Consider the following 17,279-nt stretch of genomic DNA (forward strand, 5'->3'; position numbering starts at 1 on the left):
TTCGACAGGCCCCAGTGTGTGAGGTTCCCCTCCCTGTGTCCATGTGTTTTCATTGTTCAACTCCCACTTATGAGTGAGAACATGCCTTGTTTGACTTTCTACTCCTGTGTTCGTTTGCTGAGAATGATGGTTTCCAGCTTCATCTATGTCCCTGCAAAGGACATGAACTCATCATTTTTTATGGCTGCATAATATTCCATGGTGTATATGTGCCACATTTTCTTTATCCAGTCATTGATGGGCATTTGGGTTGGTTCCAAGTCTTTGCTATTATGAACAGTGCTACAATAAACATACGTGTGCATGTGTCTTTATAGTAGAATGACTTATAATCCTTTGGGTATATACCCAGTAATGGGATTGCTGGGTCAAATGATATTTCTGGCTGTAGATCCTTGAGGAATCACCACATTGTCTTCCACAAAGTTTGAACTAATTTACACTCCCACCAATGGTGTAAAAGTGTTCCTATTTCGCCTCATCCTCTCCGGCATCTGTGGTTTCCTCGCTTTTGAATGATCACCATTCTAACTAACATGAGATGGTATCTCACTGTGGTTTTGATTCGCATTTCTCTAATGACCAGTGATGATGAGCTTTTTTTCATGTGTTTGTTGGCCGCATAGATGTCTTCTTTTGAGAAGTGTCTGTACATGTCCTTTGTCCACTTTTTGATTTTTTTTTTAATTGTAAATTTGTTTAAGTTCTGTGTAGATTCTGGATATTAGCCCTTTGTCAGATGGATAAATTGCAAAAAATTTCTCCCATTCTGTAGGTTACCTGTTCACTCTGATGATAGTTTCTTTTGCTGTGCAGAAGCTCTTTAGTTCAATTAGATTCCATTTGTCAATTATGGCTTTTCTTACCATTGCTTTTGGTGTTTTAGTCATGAAGTCTTTGCTCATGCCTATGTCCTGAATGATACGCCTAGCTTTTCTTCTAGGGTTTTTATGGCTTTAGGTCTTATGTTTAAGCGTTTAATTCATCTTGAATTAACTTTTGTATAAGGTGTAAGGAAGGGGTCAAGTTTCAGTTTTCTGCATATAGCTAGCTAGTTTTCCCAATACCACTTATTAAAAAGGGAATCCTTTCCCCATTGTTTGTTTTTGTCAGGTTTATCAAAGATCAGATGGTTGTAGATGTGTGGCTTTGTTTCTGAGGCCTCTGTTGTGTTCCATTGGTCTATATATCTGTTTTGGTACCAGTACCATGCTGTTTTGATAACTGTAGGTTCATAGTATAGTTTGAAATCAAGTAGCATGATGCCTCCAGCTTTGTTCTTTTTGCTCAGAATTGTCTTGGCTATACACGCTCTTTCTTGGTTCCATATGAAGTTTAAAGTAATTCTGTGAAGAAAGTCAATGGTAGCTTGATGGGAATAGCATTGAACATATAAATTACTTTGGACAGTATGGCCATTTTTATAATATTATTCTTCCTATCCATGAGCATGGAATGTTTTTCCATTTGTTTGTGTCCTTTCTTATTTCCTTGAGCAGTGGTTTATAATTCTCCTTGAAGAGGTCCTTCACATCCCTTTAAGTTGTATTCCTAGGTATTTAATTCTCTTTGTAGCAATTGTGAATGGGAGTTCACTCATGATTTGGCCCTCTGTTTGTCTATTATTGGTGTATAGGAATGCTTGTGATTTTCACACATTGATTTTGTATCCTGAGACTTTGCTGAAGTTGCTTATCAGCTTAAGGAGATTTTGGGCTGAGATGATGGGATTTTCTAAATATACAATCACGTCATCTGCAAACAGAAACAATTTGACTTCCTCTCTTCCTATTTGAATACCTTTATTTCTTTCTCTTGCCTGATTGCCCTGGCCAGAACTTCCAATACTATGTTGAATAAGAGTGATGAGCGATGGTATCCTTGTCTTGTGCTGGTTTTCAAAGGGAATGCTTCCAGCTTTTGCACGTTCAGTATGATATTGGCTGTGGGTTTGTCATAAATGGATCTTATTATTTTGAGATACGTTCCATCAATACTTAGTATATTGAGAGTTTTTAGCATGAAGGGTGTTGAATTTTATCAAAGGACTTTTCTGCCTCTATTGAGGTAATCATGTAGTTTTTGTCATTGGTTCTGTTTATGTGATGGATTACATTTATTGATTTGTATATGTTTAAACAGCCTTGCATTCCAGGGATGTAGCTGACTTGATCGTGGTCGATAAGCTTTCTGATGTGCTGCTGGATTTGGTTTGCCAGTATTTTATTGAGGATTTTCTCATCAGTGTTCATCAGGGATATTGGCCTTAAATTTTCTTTTTTTGTTGTGTCTCTGCCAGGTTTTGGTATCATAAAATGAGTTAGGGAATAGTCCCTCTTTTTCTGTTGTTTGTAATAGTTTCAGAAGGAATGGTACCAGCTCCTCTTTGTACTTCTGGTAGAATTTGGCTGTGAATCTGTCTGGTCTTGAACTTTTTTTGGTTGGTAGGCTATTAATTATTGCCTCAATTTCAGAACTTGTTATTGGTCTATTGAGGGATTTGACTTCTTCCTGATTTAGTCTTGGGAGGGTGTATGTGACCAGGAATTTATCCATTTCTTCTAGATTTTCTGGATTATTTCTATAGGGTGTTTATAGTATTGTCTGATGGTAGTTTGTATTTCTGTGGGATCAGTGGTGATATCCACTTCATCATTTTTTATTGTGTCTATTTGATTCTCCTCTCTTTTCTTCTTTATTCATCTAGCTGGTGGTCTATCTATTTTGTTAATCTTTTCAAAAAACCAACTCCTGGATTCACTGGTTTTTCACATCTCTATCTCCTTCAGTTCTGCTCTGATCTTAGTTATTTCTTGTCTTCTGCTAGCCTTTGAATTTGTTTGCTCTTGTTTCTCTAGTGTTTTTAATTGTGACATTATAGTGTCAATTTTAGGTCTCTCCAGCTTTCTCCTGTGGGTGTTTAGTGCTATAAATTTCCCTCTAAACACTGCATTAGCTGTGTTCCAGAGATTCTGGTACATTGTGTCTTTGTTCTCGTTGGTTTCAAAGAACTTATTGATTTCTGTATTAATTTCATTATTTACCTAGTAGTCATTCAGGAGCAGATTGTTCAGTTTCCATGTAGTTGTGCAGGTTTGAGTGAGTTTTTTAATCCTGAGTTCTAATTTGATTGCACTGTGGTCTGAGAGACTGTTTTTTATGATTCCCATTCTTTTGGATTTGCTAAGGAGTGTTTTACTAACATTTATGTGATCAATTTTAGAATAAGTGCAATGTGATGCTGAGAAGAATGTATATTCTGTTGATTTGGGGTGGAGGGTTTTGTAGATACCTATTAAGTCTGCTTGGTCCAGAGCTGAGTTCTAGTCTTGAATATCTTTGTTAATTTTCTGTCTCGTCAATCTGTCTAATATTGACAGTGGGGTGTTAAATTCTCCCACTATTACTGTGTGGGAGTCTAAGTCTCTTTGTAGGTCTCTAAGAACTTTCTTTGTGAATCTGGGTGCTCCTGTACGGGGTGCATATGTATTTATGATAGTTAGCTCTTCTTGTTGCATTGATCCCTTTACCATTATGTAATGCCCTTCTTTGTCTTTTTTTTTTATCATTGTTGGTTTACAGTCTGTTTTATCAGAGACTAGGATTGCAACCCCTGCTTTTTTTTTCCATTTGCTTGGTAAATATTCCTCCATCCCTTTATTTTGAGCCTATGTGTGTCTTTGCACATGAGATAGGTTTCCTGAATACAGCACACTGATGGGTCTTGACTCTTTATCCAATTTGCCAGTCTGTGTCTTTTATTTTATTTTATTTTTCTTTTTTTATTATTATACTTTAAGTTTTAGGGTACATGTGCACAACGTGCAGGTTAGTTACATATGTATACATGTACCATGTTGGTGTGCTGCACCCATTAACTCTTTATTTGACATTAGGTATATCTCCTAATGCTATCCCTCCCGCCTCCCCCCATCCCACAACAGACCCCGGTGTGTGATGTCCCCCTTCCTGTGTCCATGTGTTCTCATCTCCTTAAGCTGATAGGCAACTTCAGCAAAGTCTCAGGATACAAAATCAAGGTGCAAAAATCACAAGCATTCTTATATACCAATAATAGACAAACAGAGAGCCAAATCATGAGTGAGCTCCCATTCACAATTGCTTCAAAGAGAATAAAATACCTAGGAATCCAACTTACAAGGGATGTGAAGGACCTCTTCAAGGAGAACTACAAACCACTGCTTAATGAAATAAAATACAAACAAATGGAAGAACATTCCATGCTCATAGGTAGGAAGAATCAATATTGTGAAAATGGCCACACTGCCCAAGGTAATTTATAGATACAATGTCATCCCCATCAAGCTACCAGTGACTTTCTTCACAGAACTGGAAAAAACTACTTTAAAGTTCATATGGAACCCAAAAAGAGCCCACATTGCCAAGTCAATCCTAAGCCAAAAGAACAAAGCTGGAGGCATCACGCTACCTGACTTCAAACTATACTACAAGGCTACAGTAACCAAAACAGCATGGTACTGGTACCAAAACAGAGATATAGATCAATGGAACACCACAGAGCCCTCAGAAATAATGCCGCATATCTACAACCGTCTGATCTTTGACAAACCTGACAAAAACAAAAAATGGGAAAAGGATTCCCTATTTAATAAATGGTGCTGGGAAAACTGGCTAGCCATATGGAGAAAGCTGAAACTGGATCCCTTCCTTACACCTTATACAAAAATTAATTCAAGATAGATTAAAGACTTACATGTTAGACCTAAAACCATAAAAACCCTAGAAGAAAACCTAGGCAATATCATTCAGGACATAGGCATGGGCAAGGACTTCATGTCTAAGACACCAAAAGCAATGGCAACAAAAGCCAAAATTGACAAATGGGATCTAATTAAACTAAAGAGCTCCTGCACAGCAAAAGAAACTACCATCAGAGTGAACAGGCAACCTACAGAATGGGAGAAAATTTTTGCAATCTACTCATCTGACAAAGGGCTAATATCCAGAATCTACAATGAATTCAAACAAATTTACAAGAAAAAAAACCAACCCCATCAAAAAGTGGGCGAAGGATATGAACAGACACTTCTCAAAAGAAGACATTTATGCAGCCAAAAGACACATGAAAAAATGCTCATCATCACTGGCCATCAGAGAAATGCAAATCAAAACCACAATGAGATACCATCTCATACCAGTTAGAATGGCCATCATTAAAAAGTCAGGAAACAACAGGTGCTGGAGAGGATGTGGAGAAATAGGAACACTTTTACACTGTTGGTGGGACTGTAAACTAGTTCAACCATTATGGAAGTCAGTGTGGCGATTCCTCAGGAATCTAGAACTAGAAATACCATTTGACCCAGCCATCCCATTACTGGGTATATACCCAAAGGATTATAAAACATGCTGCTATAAAGACACATGCACATGTATGTTTGTAGCAGCACTATTCACAATAGCAAAGACGTGGAACCAACCCAAATGTCCAACAACGATAGACTGGATTAAGAAAATGTGGCACATATACACCATGGAATACTATGCAGCCATAAAAAATGATGAGTTCATGTCCTTTGTAGGGACATGGATGAAGCTGGAAACCATCATTCTCAGCAAACTATCGAAAGGACAAAAAATCAAACACCGCATGTTCTCACTCATAGGTGGGAATTGAACAATGAGAACACGTGGACACAGGAAGGGGAACATCACACACTGGGGACTGTTGTGGGGTGGGGGGGTGGAGGGATAGCATTGGGAGATATACCTAATGCTAAATGACGATTTAATGGGTGCAGCACACCAACATGGCACATGTATACATACGCAACAAACCTGCACGTTGTGCACTTGTACCCTAAAACTTAAAGTGTAATAATAATAAAAAGGAGGGGGCCAGTTACGGTGGCTCACGCAGGTAACCCCAGCACTTTGGGAGGCCAAGGCAGGCAGATCACGAGGTCAGGAGATTGAGTCCATCCTGGCTAACACGGTGAAACCCCATCTCTACTAAAAAAAAAAAAATACAAAAAATTAGCTGGGCGTGATGGCTGGCACCTGTAGTCCCAGCTACTCGGGAGGCTGAGGCAGGAGAATGGCGGGAATCTGGGAGGCGGAGCTTGCAGTGAGCTGAGATCGCATCACTGCACTCCAGCCTGGGCGAAAGAGCGAGATACCACCTCAAAAAAAAAAAAAAAAAAAAAAAAGGAGGGGGAAAGGTATACAAGCAGAGGAGTTTCTGTGTGCAAATCATAGAGGTAGAGAAGAGGACAGTAAAAGCATTTCAATATAGCCAAAACTCATGACATTTAGTGGAATAGCTACAGATTCTGAGATGTTCCATATATTCTGGATTAGAAAATATTTTGAATTTATCATACATTGAAAACCACAGCACAAATTATCTGCCCACAGTTGAGTAAATTGTCATATCGTTCCGCAAATTTCTCATAAATAAATCTACTCTTTGGCCATAGAGGCGTATTGCTTCAAGGCTTTGCACTTTACGTTGCCTACCCTTTTACTTCTGTGTTCAGTAAAACATTTTGATTTCAGCTAGTATCTCCTAAAGTATTCTCATTTGTACATTTCTAAGCAGCAACTTGCATTCCAAATATTTCAGTCATTTAATTTCACCACTTGACTTTAAAAGCTATTTGATCTTAGTAGGAGATTGCCAACTCTCGAAAACATGTTTCTGTAAAGAGCAACCTATTGCTAAAATATATAACCATCACCCACTTGTCTGCAGTCATTTTCCGCACAGATAAAAGGGTCATTTTGGATAACTGAAATAACAGCTATTTAAGGTACATATTATTAACATTAGAGGTTAAGGCACTTTACCACCTTTAAATAAATGAGATGTATAGAGCATCAGAAGCAACAACACATACACACATTAGATTTTCAATACCCTAACATTTTCCGCAGAAATTATTAATTTGCTTTGAAAAGTTCCTACTTTAGGGCCAGATATCCTGGATATTTGTAGTTTGAGGAGGTCAAGTAAGTATCACCAATTGTCATGGTCATGAACCTCAATCAGTCTTGGAGCAAGAAATCTGTATAGGTCTCTGGACCAAAGAGGATTTTATAAGAGATGTGTTTTCTGGATATCATGACTTCTTACTCAACTTTCAAATAATTGTAGTAGAAAATATACATTGTAGAACTAACTCAGCCAGAAGGGTAAGAGATTTTTCTGCCCTCACCAGTGTGCTTTTCCTCTCAGCTGCTGTCCTGCTTCCCGCTGGGTCAAGTAAGGTTAAGAACATATTTCTGAGACATAGAGCTGCTTGATACTGAGAAATCTGTCATGCCTGGACATCTGATTTTCCTCCCATGTGAGGATTTAGCATCAATAATACATCTGTGTTGCCACAAAAAGCAAAGCAGGTTATTTATAAATATTTAATTATTTATGCCAATTTTTTGTTTGATTGGCATGGATACTTGAGTGACTACTTGAATTACTTTAAAAATGCTTATCTGATGGATAGCTTTGCTATCTCATATGATGGACCTAAACTCTACTAAACTTCAGGAAATACATTGAAGATTTCATTCTATATTTCTGAATTCAATGGAGAACATATTAAGATAACTAGATAACATATAAGTGGAAATAGAGATTTTGAATAACCAAATATTATTTTACAAGAACTAAAGAAGAAGAAATGGGAGGTTTTACTTTAGTTGTCATATATAAGAAATTAAAAATACAAAATATCCGTCATACGAAAACAGAAAATATCAAAATTTACATCATGGGAGATTTCTATGAAGAAGTTGGAGAATATGGTTGTAAGGAAAAACAGAACCATGTTTAAATTACTCTGTAAGGGCACTCCTATAAGGTAGCTCTATAACAGCCATATCTTCCTCTGTGACCTACCCGGGGAGATGAAGAATGGAACATTTTATAATCATCTGATTTTTATTGAGTATAACATGCCAAAATTGTAATTATGAGGTGAAAAAAACCCATAAAAACAATATCTAAGTGTCAAGCCAACAGTTTCTCTTTGAAAAGTACTGCCCAATGTCTGTGACGTCAACACAGAAAGTAGAGATGAAATGGCAGTTAAGATAAAACATGATCCAACACTTTATTACCTTTTCCCTCCCCAAAAGCTCCTTATTGGAAATTCGTTTTAAAGAGAATATATAAAATGAGAAAACTACAATCCTTTAGAAATATTTTCAGCACTAAATAAAATTTTTAAAAGCCTAGAAAGCATTTTGTCATAAAGAAAAATGAAATAATTATAAGCAAATGCCTTATGAAATTTATAGTATCAGGGAACTTACCTGAGTTATTACGTCAGTAAGGGAAGAACAAAACAAGGAAGAACAATGAAATAAGATGACTTAAATGAAATCCTGTGAAAGGCTGGAGGAGGGAGCTGATATTCGAATAGTGCTTTCCTCAAGAACTCAAAGCATTATGGTGTACCGTACTGCAGCTTGGAAAATTTAGTTTTTGTCATCTGTAACTGTTTGCATATTTGTATATAGACACTTAAGCATAGTACAGTTTAAATGAGTTACCACAAGACCTTAGTATTGTCAGTTTAGTATCCATTGCTTAACAGGAAGAAGTCGCTCCATGGAATCAATCCATGAGATGATCAGGAGGCAGGGTGGTAGGGTTGTGCAGCAGAACAGAGAGAAGCGTGTACTCTGCAGAGTGGAACGGGGTAACGTGAAGTACGGTGGAGCAGAGCACAGCCATTTATTGTAAACATGGGCAAAGCTACTCCTAATATTTGTGGGGCAAGTGTACAAATAGAGACACACATACATTATATCTAAATATGGAAAAGTTATATTTCTAGCTAATGAACTGTTAAAATGTGTTATATACACCCGAGTAATAACAAACTAGAAAATATCTTTAAGTTTATGGTTTTTGAATGATTGAGTCAGCCAAATGCCAGAGGTTACTAAATTCGATTGTTATTGCACGTGGCTGGTATTTTGTTGATGGCTGAAGAGGTCTGCATAGATATTCCATAAGCATATATGATTAACAAATTATTATATGTGGATTCCACGAACTTATTTGTGCCTTTGTTCCTGCAAAATCATGAATTGTACTATTATCAAGCTTTTCACATAATTTGTGTTCTAATGCCATCTAAAGATGTAAAGAACTAAAATAATAGCACTGAATTACATTCAGAGGTCACAAGAGTTGATTTTTTATCAAGAAATATGCATTAAGTTAAATGTAAAAATAAAATAAAATTTTCTCTTATATGTGCTTCAGAAGTAACTTTTCCTGTAACAGATTCAGTATTATCTACTAAAATTGAGGAACAGAATACAAATTATAATAGATGAATAGGAAAATTTTAAATTAGGTTATATAATACAGCTGAATGTTTATGTAAAATTTTTAATTGAATCCTAATAATTTAATAAAAAACTACTCATATTCAGAACATTCAGTAGTAATCCAGATGGCTATGTAGAGAACTAGAATCATCGAAATATCCCTTACACTTTATATACAACTATTGAGAATATCATGCTTCTCCATGAATACCTCTAAACTACGAATTGGAACACTGAGAAATGACATTTTGTTAGGTAATAATTTCTTGTAGTCATTCTATCTGAAAGAAGAGTTTGACAAGTTCCTTTGTCTTTTACTTAAGTGCTTCAGCTGATCACATCCTCTTCATAATCTGAGTCATGTCCATCTTCATGACAGCAATCCCATGAATCTCAGTGCTGGCTTTGGATGTATGGGACAGAAAAAGAGATGTGGAGAAGCATTTCTCTGAGGCCTAAGCAGGATACAGTCAAGAGAAAGACTATATTGGCTTGAAGGTGTTGTTTTGCTAGAAACAGGTATCCATGTGTTCTTCAATAATTTTATTTTTTGTGTGTCTTTGTGATATGTGACCAGCCAGAGCACTGGGCAAGGGCCTTTTCTGTCCTGGCTGAAGAATGTCGCTGACTACAGAATCTGGAGTCAGACTTCTAGCATTTGAATTAGGGTTTAATCATTTATTAGATGGACATATCAGACTTTCCTGATGCATCTCGGCAGATCCTTTCAGCCAGAACTTCTCCAGGGCTTTTAGCTGCCATTTCATCTAAACCATTGCTGCAACACGCTATGCACGGGCTTCAAATGACTTCAGAACGAGGCAAATCTACTCTACCTTGAATCATTCTCCTGCATTACACCCTGTGCCCCTTTCTTTGGTGCATCCCTGTTGATGATAAAAACAAAGTGCCAGGAGATCCTAAACACAACTGTGCTTGCATGATCCAAAAAAAAATATGAGAAAAATATTTGACCAATGGGACACATGAATCTATGGGTGATTCTTCCCCTTTCCTCTCCTTCGATGGATAGTCTTGAGATGTATTCATTACAAAGCCTGTCAAAAGATGTTCCAGAGAGATCCCCATCATTTGCACTAGACGCCAAGTGCTGATCAGCTCAGTAATGCTGCCTTGTATTGAATCTCTTCTTTCCAGTTCCAATTTTTTTTTCCCTAACCCCTGCTTCCCTGGCTTTCCTTAATCTAACACAATTTTAGCACATAAACCTTTGCCACAGACTCAGCTTTCAGAGGAACCCAGGCTAAGAAAATGCATGATCTTAGGTAAGTTAACTTCTTTGCACTTCAGCTTCCTAATATGGAAATGGGTAATAATAGAACTTATCTCTTAGGATGGCTGCACTGATCAAATGCATTTATATATGAAAAAACACCTAGAACATTTCCTGACATACAGGAAGCAGAACCTGAAGCAAAGGTTTATGTGCCAATTATTTTTACATCGCCTTTTTCCAGCCACAACATTTCTTCAAATAGAAGCCAATGTTCTTGGTTCCATGGCTATTTCCCCTTTATCTACATATGTTGAGCATAAATCATGAGCCAGACACCATGCTCTATACCTGAGATTTAGATAAAGAACATAGTCCTTCTTTTAAATACACTTACAGCCTTGTGAAAGAGGCAGAAAATAAAAACAATAAAAACAGAGTAATAAATACTGACAGGGCATTCATGACAGTATGGAGATAGAAAACAGTCACCTGAAATGAGAGGCTTGAAAACTCATTTGAGATGAAACTGTAGCTTAGGTAAAATTTGAAGGAGACACAGTAGTTAACTGGAATAAGTAAAGTATTGAGACAATTTCAGAGAAAAAATCAATGAATGTACAATATATGGGTGACATGGAAGGGAAGAGTACGTTCAAGTATTATGAGAAGCTCCTTTATATGTTGAAAGCTCAAAGTGGGGAGAAGGATAGATGCATATAAAAAGTAGTAAGGGCAAGACTTTCAGAAAAAACCAGTAAGGGATGGTAGAATGAACTGGAGGGAGCGACATAGGAAGTTGATTGAGTAGTCAGATCAAAAAAATGGCCAGAACTCAGCAAGTGGCAGAAGTGGTAGAGATGAGAGGATGGAACTCAATTGAATCTTTTTTAAAAGTTAATTTAATTTTATTATTATACTTTAGGTTTTAGGGTACATGTGCACAATGTGCAGGTTTGTTACATATGTATCCATGTGCCATGTTGGTTTGCTGCACCCATTAACTCGTCATTTAGCATCAATTGAATTTTATGAAAGAGCAATAGAAACATAAACAGGTAAATAGATGATTGATAGAGATAGACATTACAAATCTATATGTATGTATGTATACGTAGACATATAGCTATGTATGGTGACTTATGGGCTGGTAGGTTGAGAGAGAATTATACACCATTCTCAGATCTTGGCTCAGAAAAGGTGGTGGAAGGGTGGTAGCAATAATCAAGGTAAGGCACATCAGAAGAAGAGTCATTAGGAATGTCGTCTGGGTGGCATATGATAATTTCAGCTTTAAATATGTTGAATTCAAGAGGTCTGTGTGACAACAAAGAGCAAATATGCAGAGTCCTGAGGCAGAGCAGGGGAGCAGTTGCACTGTCTCTGGAGGGAGAAAGGAGAAAAGAAGAGAGTACTTGAAAAGAAGAATACTATCAGAGGCTTTGAAGATTTGTTCTTTTGAAAATCTTATATACACTAATATATAACCAAATATAAATAATTCTAGTTGTTTAAGTTCTTTGACCTTGCATATTCAGCTAAGAAAATAAGACAAAGTTACTTTGTTTTTATTAATCTTTTCTAGTATTTCACAGGGTCAGGAAAAGGTACAACTTCAAAATGTCAATAAACAATTATCTGAATCACCCACGAAGAGCAAAAACAATAAGAGAAGTTGACAGTTTCCATATATCTGGAGCATATTAAGAATACAAGTTAATACTAGATATCACAAATGATAAGTATATGACTAGTTAAAATAATCTGAGATAGAGAATGTTCTAGTAGAAAGTACATAGATTCTTTAGGAAAGGTCACTTAGGAAGTGATATTTAAGCCGAAATCTGGAAAATGATGAAGAACCAACCACACAAAGGCAAGGGAATGTTGCATACACAAAATAGTGTTATGTAGACTAAGGAACCAAAATATATCTAAGAAACACACTATTTTATGGAAATTATTCCCTTCAAAAGGAAATGCTTAGAAACCAAATGATTTCAGTAGCATGGCTTCTAGGAACTGAAGCCAAGTACTCAAATATAAAATTCAGCTTCTTAATCGCATTCAAGAATCGAATGCTTGGGCAAAAGACCAACCTAGAACTAAATTCCCAGACTTTGGTTAATTATGAAAATGTCAAAGTTGCACAGACTATGGTATAAAATTATACATGGACTTCATTAGACTGACTTATGGTTTCCATTAGCTACTGAAATGTCTCAATAGTATGGGAAAACACAAATGAAATATATTTTAAGACATTCAATTTCATATCCCAAAGTATATGAAGTTCACTTAGTCTGCATTAAAAACAGGATTATTATCAATGAAAGTAACATGCTATGACCTATATAAATTCTGACTCGTACATGAGCAGTATAAAAAATTAAATAAATCTATCAAGCCACAAGTTCATGGCAGCCAAATTTGGCTGCTTGAATATGTGAAGTTTCAGTACTGACATTTTCTTTGGCAGGGATGGGGATCAGTTTTAAAATAAATACCAGTAAACAGCCTTCCCCATTAATTACATGTGTAACCACCAGCTGTTGGTCCAAATTAAAGTCTATTTTCTTTTAGTTTTCTACACCCCAATCCCATAATCATCAAAATAACTGGAAAAATTGAAGGAATATAACAGTAGTAAAACACTCGTATATATAAACATACTCCAAACAGTAGTGCAATATAACATACATGCTTTTAACACCTACTCCACATCTAGTTATAGTTCCAACTGGTAGCTGTTACATTAAAGTGTTCATAATACAGTACCTGCACGTTGTGGGTGTTTGTTAAACGGAATATTAAGATGAAAAACACACAATTGTAGCCCTTAAGGAGCTTTCTCTTCAGTAAGCTTTATTTTAAGTTTCTGGAGCCAATTCTTATAAATGTAACAAAAGATGGTAAAGTCTCTTCTAGAATAAAATAGTTCATTGGTGATCACAGACATTTTAAGAAACAAATTCAGTAAATTTACAGATACTGGCCAGGTGGCTAAAACATCAAAAATATCAGATTAAATTATTAAGAAATCTGAAGTTTAGAGAAAAGCAGGGTGGAAGGTCATTGTAAAAATAGGAGATGTAAACATTAACCTGTGCCTTAGTCTCTCCCAGTGAAAGACGAGCTGCAATATATATCATTATTTGTATTATAGAAATATCTTGACCTCCACACACACAAATATCAACCCCACCTATCAAGACTAGTTTTAGATTTTTAAAATGTATTTTATTACATTTTTTGCTTAGAAATGACTTTTATGACTAGGACAGTGTTAGATCAGATTTTTGTCATTCAGTCTCACAAATTTTCTGTCATCTTCAGAGTACTCCTCTGTCAAGCCTTTCCCTGACCATTTCCCAGCAGCCTTTTCTCCTTTTGTCATTCACAACTACTTACATTTATGGCTTTAGCTAGCACTTGCTTAAAGCCTAATACGTATCAGACCCTGTTGTTTACATATATTGATTTATATATACATAAATCATATATTGATTCATTTTGTTTTCATTTAGATCACAAAAGGCAGATGCATTATTATTATCCTCATTTTATAGATGGGGAAACTGAGACAAAAGTAGTTTAGGTAAATGTTCCAAAAGTACCCATTACAGTGAGTGGTGAAAGAGGAGTTTGAACCCAGACAAATGGCTCCTGAGTCTATGTTGTCAATTACTACTCCACTCTAACGTTTCTTTCTGACCTTTGTATTTGTATATTGTACAGCAATCTTCTCTTTACATCTTTATCTCCTCTTTTACACTGGGAGTTCATAACAAACTTCATAACCAAAAATTTTATTTTTTTATCTTTGTGTCTTCAGAATCAACTATGCTATCTGGTACCTTGTAGATATGCAGAAATATGTGTTGAATATATGAATTTATAATTTAGACTGGAAGGCACTTCCTTATCAAAAGAACATAGATTTTAAGGTTTCCATAGAGAAGTGAAATTTACCAATATGATAATACTACAAGATAAATTGTTGCTCTTGAAATTTTCAAAATTTCTATCATATGTGGTGGTGATTTACTGATGGTCAACTTTCCGTAAAAGTAATAAAATGTAGCAGAAGAAAATAGTCCATTTCTCAGATAAGCATTTTTTTCTATTCTTTCAAAAATTTGATAATAATTTTTTGGGTTGTATTTTTAATCTGGCACCAATTCTAACTTTTTTTTTTTAATTATATTTTAAGTTCTGGGATACATGCGCAGAACGTGCAGGTTTGTTACATAGGTATACGCGTACCATGGTGGTTTGTTGCACCCATCAACCCATCATCTACATTAGGTATTTCTCCTAATGCTATCCCTCTCCTAGCCCCCGTAACCCCTGACAGGTCTTGCTGTATGATGTTCCCCTCCCTGTGTCCATGTGTTTTTATTGTTCAACTTCCACTTATGAGTGAGAACACGCAGTGTTTGGTTTTTTGTTCCCGTGTTAGTTTGCTGAGAATGATGGTTTCCAGCTTCATCCATGTCCCTGCAAAGGACATAAACTCATCCTTTTTTGTGGCTGCATAGTATTCCATGGTGTATATGTGCCACATTTTCTTTATCCAGTCTATCATTGATGGGCATTTGGGTTGGCTCCATGACTTTGCTATTGTGAATACTGCTGTAATAAACATACCTGTGGATGTGTCTTTATAGTAGAATGATTTATAATCCTTTGGGTATATACCCAGTAATGGGATTGCTGGGTCAAATGGTATTTCTAGTTCTAGATCCTTGAAGAATAGCCACACTGTATTCCATAATGGTTGAGCTAATTTACACGCCCACCAACAGTGTAAAAGTGTTCCTATTTCTCCATATCCTCTCCAGCATGTGTTGTTTCCTGACTTTTGAATGATCGCCGTTCTAACTGGCGTGAGATGGTATCTCATTATGGTTTTGATTTGCATTTCTCTAATGACCAGTGATGATGAGTTTTTTTTCATGTTTGTTGGCCACAAATTTTTAATTTTTTTCCCCCTCTTAAGTTCACCATCAGTCTTAATTCTGCTCAGGAAAAGCCACTCTACTTCCAGCTACTACAAACCATATTAATCTTTGTTTCTTTTTCTGCCATTCTTCTTTTCTCAGCAGATTACAGCTGGCATTTTGTTGCTTTCAGCTGTAATGTAGCTTTTTCATACCCAAACTAGTTGTTCTCACTCACTTAATCGTAGGCTATCTGCTTGGTTTTTCAGCATCGTTTATGTCTTATGCATAAAATCTTCAGATGAACTGTGTATCTTCTCAATTCACAATTTATTATGTGAGAATCTTTAGAAAAAAGCAGCAGAAAATAAGCCAGAGAGGGTAGCATGAGTGCTCTGTCATGTGACATTAGATTCTGCTCTGCATTAAATGAGCATCAAGTGTCCACAAAACTAACCTCAACGTTTCCCTTATAGTTTTCCATATACAGTTTCTTTCTCAACAAATAAATAATTCTGTAAGCATTTTTCTGCACAAAATGTGTTTGGTGACTGCTTAGTTTTTCTCAACATTCTTTCTTTCTTTTTGGCTCTTCTGTTTCTGCTGGCTGCATTAAGGATAAATAATTCAATTAAGTGAATGTGCTCTTATCTACACTGAAGATTCTGAAGATCTCCAAGTACACATATTGCTTTTTAGGGTCAGTCAATGAGAGACAGGAGGCTTGAGCTGAGGCTACATCACCAAATCATAGTTAGTCAAATTTGCAATGAGGCTTTAGGGTGTACACTGAACATTTGGTTGAGAAAAGATTTTATAGTGAGTTCCATAGTTCACAAAGCCTGGATGAATTCCTAGAAAGTGGAACTATAGAATGAATTCAATGCAATGAAAATTTGTTTCCATTGATTTTTTAGTTACTAAAATAATATATGATCTTTGTAAGCCATTTAGGAAATATGAAGAAGTACAAAAGAGTAAATGAAGATAAACCATAATTCTACTACATCCAAGTCACCCCTGTTAATATGTTAATATATATTTTCAAATAATTTTATGCATATATAAATAATTAATACCTGTATAACTTTATTATTTATTTTGTTCACTTAATATTACAAACAATTTCCTAAAGCATTAAATATTCTTCTAAAAATATTCAGGTGGCTACAAAATATTTTGTCATACAGGTTAGCTGTATGCTATAATAACCAAACTCCATTTTTGTGTGTATTTGGTTTATTTACCCATCCCCAATTTTTGAACGTATTTTAAAATAACCACCATGATTTTTTAAATCAAATGACTCTAATGTTTTGCCTCCATGTCCTAGATCTCCCCATTGATTTTTTTGTTGTTGTTGTCATTTAATATTTTAGACCCGGGAAAAGTGTGAACACAGTCCCCTGCTACAACAAACTAAGCGGTCAAGCTTCCCCCTTGGGTGGAAATCATAGGGGTCAGCACATCCAGAGTGCAGTGAATAAATCTTGCCCTGAGAAAACCACCTTTGAGATCATGCTATCTCCCCTGCCAAGTCTCCCCATTGAATTCGGCAACAAGTGCAGTAGATATTTTTGTGTGGGTTTCAACTCACTGTAAGCTGACAGCATCTCTCCTAAAACAGATTTCTTTCCCTCACTCTGTGGCCAAGAATGTCCAAGAATTGGCACTAATTCATGCATATTGTGGCAGGAGTGGAATGGGGGTGGATAACATAGGTAATCCCTGCAAAGTAGCCCTCAGCCAATGAGATATAAGCCTTCATGGAGGAA

General features: G+C 36.2%; 1 non-coding gene across 1 annotated transcript; it reads right to left on the bottom strand.

Moving 5' to 3' along the window:
- Positions 1 to 16,885: 16,885 nt before the first annotated feature.
- Positions 16,886 to 17,045, bottom strand: LOC116482753 (U1 spliceosomal RNA). Its single transcript, XR_004252022.1, has one exon. It is a non-coding gene; the product is annotated as a U1 spliceosomal RNA (small nuclear RNA).
- Between the last annotated feature and the right edge of the window lie 234 nt (positions 17,046 to 17,279).

The sequence above is a fragment of the Hylobates moloch genome, unplaced genomic scaffold (assembly GCF_009828535.3).
Source record: "Hylobates moloch isolate HMO894 unplaced genomic scaffold, HMol_V3 SCAFFOLD_14, whole genome shotgun sequence".
NCBI classification, from domain to species: domain Eukaryota; kingdom Metazoa; phylum Chordata; class Mammalia; order Primates; family Hylobatidae; genus Hylobates; species Hylobates moloch.